Source organism: Saccopteryx bilineata, chromosome 11, assembly GCF_036850765.1.
Source record: "Saccopteryx bilineata isolate mSacBil1 chromosome 11, mSacBil1_pri_phased_curated, whole genome shotgun sequence".
NCBI classification, from domain to species: Eukaryota; Metazoa; Chordata; class Mammalia; order Chiroptera; family Emballonuridae; genus Saccopteryx; species Saccopteryx bilineata.
The window spans coordinates 61055453-61068101 of record NC_089500.1 but is presented as its reverse complement, the minus strand read 5'-3'; the positions used below and the strand labels follow the sequence as shown (position 1 = coordinate 61068101).

The 12649-nt window shown below is 44.4% G+C and overlaps 1 protein-coding gene and 1 pseudogene across 2 annotated transcripts in view; one reads left to right on the top strand and one right to left on the bottom strand.

Moving 5' to 3' along the window:
* SPIRE1 (spire type actin nucleation factor 1) overlaps window positions 1-12649 on the top strand; it is a 271534-nt gene that overhangs the window by 14594 nt on the left and 244291 nt on the right. The gene's annotated exons all lie outside the window — the stretch shown is intronic.
* Window positions 11698-12040, bottom strand: LOC136315105 (transcription and mRNA export factor ENY2 pseudogene; annotated as a pseudogene).

The following is a 12649-nucleotide window of genomic DNA, read 5'->3' as shown; positions in this document are numbered from 1 at the left end:
GCCTGGGCACTGAGGATGGCTCTGTGGCCTCTGCCTCAGGCGCTAGAATGACTCTGATTGTGGCAGAGCATTGCCCCAAGATGGGCAGAGCATGCCCCTGGTGGGCATGCCTGGTGGATCCCCGTCAGGCGCATGCGGGAGTCTGTCTGACTGCCTCCCCGTTTCCAGCTTCGGAAAAATACAAAAAAAAAAAGAACCGGCCTTTAGGGTGGGACAGATAAATGTATCACATGACCGAGACAAGCATCAAGAGTGAGTCTTAGACAGATGTAACAGAGGGAATCTGGTTCTTTTTTAAAAAGAAAACATCGCTCAGTCTTAAATATAAATAAAACGGAAATAATGTAAGTTATTTATTCTTTCTCTGCGGACCAGTACCAAATGGCCCACGGATCGCTATCAGTCCGTAGCCCGGGGGTTGGGGACCACTGACTTATCTCGTAAGTGCCTTGACCAGAGGGCTACAACAGACTGAGTGACCCCTTGCTCAAGCCAGTGTTATTGGGCTCAAGCTGGTGAGCGTTGCTCAAACCAGATGAGCCCGCACTCAAGCCAGTGACCTTGGGGTCTCGAACCTGGGTCCTCCACGTCCTAGTCCGACGCTCCATCCACTGTGCCACCACCTGGTAAGGTTTGAGTGCCTTCTAAGTGCACTGTACTAGATGTTGAAGATACAAAGAGGAATAAAGTGCACCCATTTCTTTGAGAAGACCACTGGTACATAAACTAACACAGTATAATAATTCCAAAATAATAGAGACATGTACAGAAAACTGTGTGAGCCCCGGGAAGAGAGTGACTCACTCTGCTTGATGTGATGTTAGGCAGGTTTCACAGAGAAGGTCTATTTTCTGGAGGTCTTGAAGGACAAGCAGTGGGTTAAAAGGAGAAGGACATGTTAGGCAGAAGCAACAGTAAGCACAAAAGTTTAGAAACGTGGGAGAATGTTCAGAGAACAGTCGTACATGTAGTGTGGCAACACCTCCCACTTCCCTATACCACAAACAGACACTGCTTAATCAGTTGTCCTTTTGCTGCCAAATTTATAAGCAGCTCCAGTGTTTGTAACGGGGTGCTTCAGGCAGCCACTATCAATTATTTGGAGTAGGCACATGAGGTTAAACCTGTTTGTCTTCTCTGTAGGGCATCCCCTGCGCCTGGAGCATGGGATGTGTGTGGGAGTGGTGGAGATCGAGACAGGCTGGTGAGGTACATTGGCTAGGACTCTTTTTGTGCCACACACCTGGTTTGTATTTATAGTCTGTATAGGCAGTGGAAGGCTATATAAGGATTTTAGTAGACAAATGATGTAAGCAGATTAGATTACCCTCTTTGGAAAGATTACCAGGAGCTTTTTAGAATACGGATTGAATTGGGTAAAATCGAGGGCGAAGACACCATAGGCATCTCATACTATCATTAGATCTCAGTAGCCTTTAGGTTGCCAAACTAGTTAGGAGCATTGTGGTTGTTCACACAGGAGATGATGGAGGTCTGAATGAAGGCAGTAGGAATGGGAAGGAAAAGTTAGATTGAAAGTGATTTAGGAAATAGAACAGAATGTGGCTATTTAATTTTTGATGTGAGAAAGAGGAAGGAATCTTGGAAGACTCTCAGACTATCTACCCTGGTGCGTGGATGGTAGGGAAGGCAGGAGGGGCAGGAGAGAGTAGGGAGATGATGATTTATACTTGTTAGAAATTAACTGGCCTGGAAAAAATATTTTTTTCAATGGAGTCATGTTGTTTCCTGCCAAGTTTGTTTGCTCTTCTAGAAGGTTGCAAATCTACTGTTTAATGTCACATAACATGGAAAGAACATAACAGTTAGTTGCAGAAGTGGTTTTGTTTTTTGGCTCTGGATCTTATTACCATGTAGTTAATAAGCTCAGGCAAGCTATATAACCTTTCTGACTCTGTTTCTTTATCTGTAAAGTGGAAATAATATATGTCCAGCCTCTCTTACAAAATTGTAGGACTCCAATGAGGAATTTATTTATTTATGTATATATGCACACAAGAGACAGAGGGACAGACAGGAACAGACAGACAAGAAGGGAGAGAGATGAGAAGCATCAACTCATAGTTGTAGCACCTTAGTTGTTCATTGATTGCTTTCTTGTATGTGCCTTGACAGGGGGCGAGGTGGTGGCTCCAGCTGAGACAGTGACACCTTTCTTAAGCCAGCAACCTTGGGCTCAAGCCAATGACCTTTTGGGCTCAAGCTTGCAGCCATGGGGTCATGTGTGTGATCCCACAATGAAGCTAGAGACCCCATGCTCAATCTGGATGAGCCCTCACTCAAGCCAGCAACCTTGGGGTTTCAAACCTGGATCCTCAGCGTCCCAGTTCGATGCTCAACCCACTTTGCCACCACCTGGTCAGGCAAATGAGGACATTTATGCAAGGACATTTTGTCAACTCATATATACTTCACACACATGTTTTCACTGGGCCATATCTTCTCTCTGTTAAAAGATGAATACTTCAAGACACTTTTATTCAAGACTGATAAAGAACTTACTTCTGTATAGCCTGACCTGTACTGGTGCAGTGGATAGAGTGTTGACCTGGAATGCTGAGGTTGCTGGTTCAAAACCCTGGGTTTGCCTTGTCAAGACACATACGAGAAGCAACTGCTATGAGTTGCTTGTTCCCACTCTTCCCCCATCCCTTCTCTCTCTCTCTGAAATCAATGAATAAAATCTTAAAAAACAGAAAGAACTTTTACACTAGTTTTAATAGATATCTGTTTGTAAGTCACAAAATGATTCTTGAAGCTGAAACAATATGAAGAGTGGGCCAGATTTTGGTTACCCTTGCTTTTTGGCATAGGTCGTAATAGGCTGTGGAGAGTCTAGCGGAATGTCAGGGAAAGTTTAGTGTTTGACCACCACTTATAGTTTTAAATGAGTTCCATATAAATATTATATATTCTTTTTTTTTTATTTTTTACTTTTTTATTCTGTGAGAGGAGGGGAGGCAGAGAGAGAGAGACGCCCACATGTGTCACAACTGGTATCCACCTGGAAAGTGCGCTAGGGGGCGATGCTCTGCCCATCTGGGTTGTTGCTCCTTTGCTCAGCAACAGAGTTCTTTTTAGCGCCAGAGGCAGAGGCTGTGGAGCAATTCTCAGTGCATGGAGCAAATGCACTCCAATTGAGCCATGGTTGCAGGAGAGGGGGGAGAGAGGGGGAGGGGTGGGGGAGGGTAGAGAAGCAGATGGTTGCTTTTCCTGTGTGCCCTAACCAGGAATCGAATCCAGGACATTCACACGCAGGGCTGACGCTCTATTACTGAGCCAACTGGCCAGGGTCTATATATTCTTGAATTTAGATTTTTTCTTCACTTGATCACTTTTTGACTTGTGTGATACTCACTTATTAATACTTTAATTTAACTTCTTTGAATCCTTTGGGACATGAAAGGAGGCTTACTTACACTGATAATAATGTAAATATAGCTTTACCTCTAAACTCTTGGAACCAGTTTCACTTGAGACCCAACTAACTCTGACCTTTTTTTGTGATTGATAATACAAATATTCTATTTGTAGTTTAAAGAACTTAGTATTTTATTCATGGGTATAATAAAAATGTATAACTTATGAAGTTAGTTACAGGAAGAAGGTGTTTCTTGATAGCTATATAGTAAAGGTTAAATAGCTAAAAAGGTATGCCTTGGTAGTTTTTATAATTTAAATCATATACACCATCTTTATAGAGGGTAAGTAATAAATTTGGACGAGTAGGTGTGGATGGAAGTTATGATACTGTATCTAAAGGAGCTAAGCTTGGAGGCTAGAAGCACCTGAGATACCTCTCTGGGTTCCTTTAGGCTAGGATGGCCTCATACATGATCAGCTGCCACGGTGGCAGAGGGTATTTTCCGAACACACTGTGCTGTATATAAAATGCATGGAAACCAGAAATTTTCAGTTGATAGGAAAATAGAACATTTGGGATTGGCACTTGCTATTTTATGATTTGGCTTGGGGAGGTTCACCTCCAAGTTCTTGTACTTGAGATGACTGATATAATGCTGTGATATCAGTATATTTTTGAGGTTTTGTGATATGTAAGTACAAGTAATATCACATGGGAACATTTTAATCTAAATATACACTGTTTACAGAAAGAACTTCCATCATACCATCCTCTAGCATAGGACTGTCAGAAGTGTGGCCTCAGTGATGTCATTCCCTCCTGTTCCTATGGCAGATGTTGCTAACTGGACAAATGTTCCCTCAGAACTTTTCTGAAGGTAGCATTCTAAGCAACCACTAACCATCCAATTAGAATTGCACAAAATAGGAAACCTATTTGCTATACAAGCTTTGACTGTTGCCAAATTACATAAAATATATATTTGAGTCTTGTTGAAAAAAGTTATGCTGAAACAAATTATTTTTTCAATGGAAAATACTTGACATTTAATGCTGTTTGTTGTATGAGATGATACAAAGGTTGATTAATCAAAGTTGCTGAATAGAAAGAGAAAAATAACACTCTCGTAATTAAGAAAACTCATTTTTGAAACTTCCATTTTAGAATAGGGTCAGTTATAACATGGTTACTCCAGTGCATGGAATACATCGGGAGGGTTTGAGGTCTGGACCAAACTTACTCGTCTTGTAGATTATTGGGGGCAGCAGTGATGTTGGTGAGACCTAAATTAATGGAGGGACAGAAATCAGGGGTGTTAGTTTTGTAAAGCAATCAGTCTTCCTCAAGAAATCTAGTTGTAAGGCTTGCTCATCTGCTGAGCAGAGCCTGAAGGGGCAGACAGTAGCTGTAGGTAAGAGCCATTAAGTCAGGGGTCCCCAAACTTTTTACACAGGGGGCCAGTTCACTGTCCCTCAGACTGTTGGAGGGCCGGACTATAAAAAAAAACTATGAACAAATCCCTATGCACATTGCACATATCTTATTTTAAAGTAAAAAAACAAAACGGGAACAAATACAATATTTAAATAAACAAACTGATCAGTATTTCAATGGGAACTATGGGCCTGCTTTTGGCTAATGAGATGGTCAATGTGCTCCTTTCATTGACCACCAATGAAAGAGGTGCCCCTTCCGGAAGTGCAGCAGGGGCGGGATAAATGGCCTCAGGGGGCCGCATGTGGCCGGTGGGCCGTAGTTTGGGGACCCCTGCATTAAGTGGTCTGTGTTGGGGAAGCCTGGCGGTTGGGTCCAATCACTGATAGTAGGTCCAAGGGCTAGAGACTCTAGTCCCGTGATGGCGAACCTTTTTATAAAAACCGCCCACTTTTGCAGTGCTGGTCAACCTGGTCCCTCCCGCCCACTAGTGGGCGTTTCAGTTTTCATGGTGGGCGGTAGCAGAGCAACCAAACCCGCCATTGGCCCACCATGAAAGCTGGAATGCCCACTAGTGGGCGGGAGGGACCAGGTTGACCAGCACTGCAAAAGTGGGCGGTTTTTATAAAAAGGTTCGCCATCATGGCTCTAGTCCCTAGGAAGGTGACTGTCGCTAATGAGCCAAGGCTTCGTGCTGTCTTTCCTTTTTATACTTTTGCACCCCAGGCCTGCTCACGCACACTTGCTTACACAGTGATGCTTGTACCCTCTTTTCGTCCACCTACTCTCTTGCTGGTGCTCATGCACACATGCTCACCACACCTCTACTTGCACACTGGCGCCATCCCCCTCTTGCCACACTTGCTTGCACGGTCCACACTTGCATTGTTTGTTTTAAAAGCACTGTTAAGTCTCCTGATAGCAAATATACTCACTAGTTACAGATAAGGGATTGAACTATAGGATCCAGGATGCAAAGTACAGACTGGGTCTCAAAAAAAAAAAAAAAAAAAAAAAAAAAAAAAAAAAAAAAAGCAGAAGCCTACATTTTAGAATGAGGATAAACTTGATATTTATGGCAGAGGTGATTTGAGGTTGAAGTTCCGAGAGCCTGTCTTGGGTTGGATGATCTCAAAGAACGAAAGTCAGGTTCCAAGGAGAGCCTGTATTCCCCTTAAAATCTGTCAGAGACATATTTTCTCTGAATGAAGAGATAAATAATATTTTTTCCAGGACTAACTTGGAAACCTGCCTTGAATCAGCTCTTGCTTAATATCCTCCAGTAGCTTCCTATCAAATGGAAACTCTTTATCCTGTCATCCTGCAAGGCCTGTGTGTGGTCTGTTGCTGCTCCCACCCACTAAATGCTTTCAGGGCCTTACCAGGTGCTGCTCCCTGAGTCTAGAACAGTTCTTTCCCCAGCCTTTCAGTTAGCTGCCACCCAACTTTAAGTTCTCTATTTAAATATCTCAACGAGTCTTCCTGCCTACCCTAAATTGGGTCATTTCTGTTATTTTCTTCCTTTCCCTTTTCTGTCCTTAGTAGCATTCATTACCAGTTTTAATTGTTTAATTTTATTGCTTTTTTTTGGCCTATGTTCATTAAAATGTAAACCCAGTGGGGCAAGGATCACGTCTGGCTTGTTCACTACTGTGTCATCAGTGCTCACCAATAGTGGTTAGTTTGAGTTCAACAAATAGTTTCTGAATAAATGGAGGGAAGCTGGCAGGGTATATTTATTGCTATCTCTCAGTTTGAGTATGAAAAAGAACATACTTTCACATGATCAAGTGGACCTAAACATTGTCCAGAGTTTGGTCACATAGGAAAAATTTGGAAAATAGTTCTGAGAGCTATTTATTCATCCTAAAAATTCCAGAGATTCCTTGTCTTTTTAATGGGCATAGTTTGCCTTTTGCTTATTCAGCTAATATGTATCATATTGCTAAAGTTTCTACTCCATAAACTACCTGCTAACTACCTTTATATATATGTATGTATGTATATATGTATTATATATAATATATTAGTGAGAGAGAGAGAGAGAGAGAGAGTCAGGAAGGGAGAGAGATGAGAAGCATCGACTCGTAGTTGCGTCACTTTAGTTGTTCATTGATTGCTTCTCATATGTGCCTTGACCCGGGGGGTGGGGCTCCAGTCAAGCCAGTGACCCCTTTCTCAAGTTAGCAAACTTTGGGCTCAAGCCAGCAACCTTTGGGCTCAAGCCAGCAACCATTGGGATCCTGTCATGATCCCATGCTTGAGCTAGCAACCCCACACTCTAGCTGATGAACCTGCACTCAAGCTGGTGATCTTGGAGTTTCGAACCTGGGACCTCAATGTCCCAGGTCAACACACTATCCACTGTGCCACCACTGGTCAGGCTCATTAATTTTTTTTTTTTCATTTTTCTGAAGCTGGAAACAGGGAGAGACAGTCAGACAGACTCCCGCATGCGCCCGACCGGGATCCACCTGGCACGCCCACCATGGGGCGACGCTCTGCCCACCAGGGGGCGATGCTCTGCCCATCCTGGGCGTCGCCATGTTGCGACCAGAGCCACCCTAGCGCCTGAGGCAGAGGCCACAGAGCCATCCCCAGCGCCCGGGCCATCCTTGCTCCAATGGAGCCTTGGCTGCGGGAGGGGAAGAGAGAGACAGAGAGGAAAGCGCGGCGGAGGGGTGGAGAAGCAAATGGGCGCTTCTCCTGTGTGCCCTGGCCGGGAATCGAACCCGGGTCCTCCGCATGCCAGGCTGACGCTCCATCGCTGAGCCAACCGGCCAGGGCCAGGCTCATTAATTTAAAAGTATTCTACATGAACATCTGTGGATATTTTCTGAAACTGCCTTAATTTCCACCAAATAGTTGTGTGGTTCATCAGAATTTGTGATTCCATGGAGGTGAGACCACAGTGGGCTATGTGAAGTCTAATCCTGAACAGCCAAGGTTCTTAGTGACTCTGCTAGGATGTGTTCACTGAAATAGTCTTTCAGGTAATTTATTGAGTGGACCTGCTGAATGAAATTATGTATCTGATTATCAGAATTTGAAATTTAAAATGTCTGCTGAAGATGATGGTGTTGTCTTAGTTGATGAGTTCTTTTTTTTTTGTATTTTTCTGAAGCTGGAAACGGGGAGAGACAGTCAGACAGACTCCTGCATGCGCCCGACCGGGATCCACCCGGCACGCCCACCAGGGGCGACGCTCTGCCCACCAGGGGGCGATGCTCTGCCGTGACTAGAGCCACTCTAGCGCCTGGGGCAGAGGCCAAGGAGCCATCCCCAGCGCCCGGGCCATCTTTGCTCCAATGGAGCCTTGGCTGCGGGAGGGGAAGAGAGAGACAGAGAGGAAGGAGGAGGCGGGGTGGAGAAGCAAATGGGTGCTTCTCCTATGTGCCCTGGCCGGGAATCGAACCCGGGTCCCCCGCACGCCAGGCCAACGCTTTACCGCTGAGCCAACCGGCCAGGGCAGTTGATGAGTTCTTTATGACAGACATTTTATACTAGGACTGGTTTGTTTCTTAAAGCCATTCTATTGCAATTAATAGGGAGACATTGGTTTTGCTGTTTTCTGGGAACTTGTCTAGTAAATTTTAAGAGTATATCAGACATCTCAGAATGAGTTAAAAAGAAGAGTCTAAAACAAAATCTTGATTATCACACATTAAAATGCTCATTCTATTTGAGGAACACTGAAGTTTGGCCTTACTTCTGTGAGTCACCCCTCTATCTAGTGTATAAGTATTTTGATAATGTTGAAATATTTTGTAAGTTAATGTTTAAATACTATTTCAGATATTTTCTTTTATTGTATGTCATCACATAAGTAATCTTATTTTCTATTTAAACTCAATGAAAATCAATAAAGTCATTATTTTTTATTGAAAGAACTAATATACTGCATTTAATAATTTGAAATCTTGGTTCGGCTGACCATCAGCTTAGGTTAGTGGAATTGTAGAAAGTAAAGCCACAGTATTCTAGAGTTGAGAGGGAGTTTTCAGGTCAGGTTCTATAAAGATAGATGGCAACTTTTTCTTTTTCTTTTTTTTTGTTTATTTTTAAGTGAGAGGAGGGGAGAGAGACACACACATTCCTGCATGCACCCTGACCAGGATCCACCGGGCAACCCCCATCTGGGGCCAATGGTTGAATCAACTGAGCTATCCACAGCACAGGGGGCCCATGCTTGAATCAATCTAGCCGCTAGCTGTGGGAGGGGAAGGGAGGGGGAGAAAAAGGAGGAGAGAAGTAGATGGTGGCTTCTCTTGTATGCCCTGACTGGGATCGAACCCAGGACTTCCATACACCAGGCCAATGCTCTGTCCATTGAGCCAACCGGCCAGGGCTGAGAGGTGGCCAACTTTTGAAGAAAGACTCCAAAGTCAGATGAAAATGTTTTGGTGTTATACTGGTGGTTTCTAACTGTTAAATAATGAAAACGTTTTTCTATTTTTTTTATGTAAATAGTAGGTAGCTGGGACAGCACCCCTGCAATCCTGTACCCCAGCCCCACTGAGCTCTGCACTTGGGAATGCAGGAACAGCACTGACCCACATGATAGGGGGTTAGGAGCCTGGAATCAACTTTTCAACTCTGTCATTTGGTGCAAGTCATTTGACTCCTCAGGCTCAGAATACTCATCTATAAAATGAATGGATTTGGCAAGATCATTTCCAGGGCTTCTTTACGCTCTGCTGTCCTGTAATTGGCATTTTCTGATTCCTGGGTCAGAGAGTGGGCAGGGATTTGGGTGGCAGATGCGGTAACATATTTGCATGACTTCGTCACCAGTTCAAGTTGAATAACCAAAAGCTATTGTATGTTCTCCCCCAAATTTTTGTCCTCTTGTAGGAGAGTGTTTTCAGTTTTATAATAGAGGTCATTGGAAAAAAATCTTATTTCATAGGACTTGTGCCCTTTTGACATCACTCTATCATTCTTAGAGCACATCATTACTTTCTGGTGCAAAATGATGTTTCTAGGTCAGCGGTTCCCAACCTGTGGGTTGCGACCCCGGGGGGGTCACCTAAAGCCATTGGAAAATACATAATGCACATCAGGTATTTACATTCCAAATCATAACTGTAGCAAAATTACAGTTATGAAGTAGCCACCAAAATCATTTTTTGGTTTGGGGTCACCGCCACATGAGGAACTGTATTGCGGGGTCACGGCATTAGAAAGGTTGAGAACCACTGCTCTAGGTTATCTTATAATTTCCTTGTCCCAGCCTCGGAGTCAGCCAGTTACCTGAGGAGTCTGGTTCCTTTGAGGGGGAAGAGGCTAGGTGTGCCCTTTCATAATGGGATGTTGTTGCTTCTCCCTCTTTTGGAGGGCGGAGCTAAGATATCACTGAGGTTTTTGAAGTTGTGTTATACCTCTAGGTCTAGTTCACCCCTGCAGGGATCTGCCTCTCCTTCCCGCATTAGGTTTGTGTATTCCTTCTTTCTCCTGTTAGGATTCCCAACAATATCTCTTGATTTACTTACCTGCCCAAAGCTACAATAAATACAAAATAGTTTCAGAATTTTTCACCAGCGCTGTTACCAGCAACAAACCTACTACATAAAATTTTACTGGCCCTGGCCATTTAGCTCAGTGGTAGAGCGACAGCCCAGCATGTGGAAGTCCCGGGTTCGATTTCTGGTTAGAGCACAGAGAAGTGACCATCTGCTTCTCCACTCTTCCCCCTTCTCTCTCTCTTCCCCTCTGCTGCCATGGCTCAGTTAGCCTCTGGCGCTGAGGATGGCTCCATGGCGTCCACCTCAGTTACTAAAAGATGGCTCCTGGTTGCAATGGAGCACTGGCCCCAGATGGGCAGAACATCGCCCCCTAGTGGGCCTGCCAAGTGGATCCTGGTCTGGGTGCATGCCAGAGTCTATCTGCCTCCCCTCCTCTCACTAAAATAAAAAAAAAAATCTAGATTTCTTTGTGATTCTCTTTTCCTTAGAAGTATATCATACTGAAGATATATATCCACACACTCTCAAGGAGCTTACTCTCTGTTATAACTTGTCTTGATACTGTGTTTTCTCCCTCTCTCCCTCCCTCTCTTCTTTCTCTTATATAGAGTAGATGCTCAGTAGATGTTTGCTGAGAGGTAGTCTGTGCCCTTTGAGCTATTACTGTCCACAGTACTTTCCTAAGTTAAGTTCATGACCACTTCTCCAGAAGTCAAAGTATAACTATTCTACCAAAGGCATTAATGTTTTGAACAGTCATATAAATAAATAAAAAGATAATATATGGTATATAGAGCTTTATTTATTTATTTATTTTCTCATTCATGAGATATTTATTAAAATAACACATTTAGGGAAAAAAAATCAAAACAATGTATACATCATTACCGAAAACTGTATACCATCATACAAAAAAGGATTTTATTTTGGGAAAGCGATTCCTAATTTATGGCAAGTTTTACTGTCAGAAGTAAGATCACAAAACAACACAAGCTAATTCAATCTTTTTTTTTTTTTTTTTTGTATTTTTCTGAAGCTGGAAAAGGGGAGAGACAGTCAGACAGACTCCCGCATGCGCCTTACCGGGATCCACCCGGCACGCCCACCAGGGGGCAACACTCTGCCCACTAGGGGGTGATACTCTGCCCACCAGGGGGCAATGCTCTGCCCCTCCCTGGGTCGCTCTGTCGCCTGGGGCAGAGGCCAAGGAGCCATCCCCAGCGCCTGGGCCATCTTTGCTCCAATGGAGCCTCACTGTGGGAGGGGAAGAGTGAGACAGAGAGGAAGGAGAGGGGGAGGGGTGGAGAAGCAGGTGGGCGCTTCTCCTGTGTGCCCTGGCCCGAAATCGAACCCAGGACTTCTGCACGCCAGGCCAACACTCTACCACTGAGCCAACCGGCCAGGGCCCAAGCTAATTCAATCTTAAAGGCTGGCATGCTGAGCAAGGAATGTTCTTATTCTTTGTAGAAGCTCCTTCTTTACACTGTCAAGTACCAGGGCTCTGCCTTTTGGTGTGATTTCAGCCACCAAGTCATCAACAGTAATGTGTTCTAGTCCTTTTTCTTTAATTACCTCTTTACAGTGTGCCTTCAATTGATCCTTCCAGCCACATTCAATTAATTTAGCTGTCAGCAACTCTTTGAGGCGTTCTCTTTCTCCAGTTTCTATCAACTTTTGGTTAATCGCTTTTCTCATCTGCGCATCTTTGTTCATCTTGCTAACCACACTCTTCGGCTGCCTGGACTTAGACCCTCAGTAGCTCTAGAGCTTTATAATATACAATTTTTTTTGTTGTTGTATTTTTCTGAAGTTGGAAACGGGGAGGCAGTCAGACAGACTTTCGCATGTGCCAGACCGGGATCCACCCGGCACGCCCACCAGGGGGTGATGCTCTGCCCATCTGGGGTGTTGCTCTGCTGCAACCAGAGCCATTCTAGCGCCTGAGGCAGAGGCCACAGAGCCATCCTCAGCACCCGGGCCAACTTTGCTCCAATGGAGCCTTGGCTGCAGGAGGGGAAGAGAGAGACAGAGAGGAAGGAGAGGGGGAGGGGTGGAGAAGCAGATGGGTGCTTCTCCTGTGTGCCCTGGCCCGGAATCGAACCCGGGACTCCTGCACGCCAGGCCGACTCTCTACCACTGAGCCAACCGGCCAGGGCCTATAATATACAATTTTATATAACAATATAAAGATATATTTATCAAACCCTAGTATATAAGTGCATATATGTTAAACTCATTTTATCTATGTGTTTACGTAATCTTTTTTTTTTTTATTCAGTGAGGAGGGGAGGCAGAGAGACAGACTCTCGCATGCACCCCAACCAGGATCCACCCAGCAGGCCCACCAGGGGGCAATTTTCTGCCC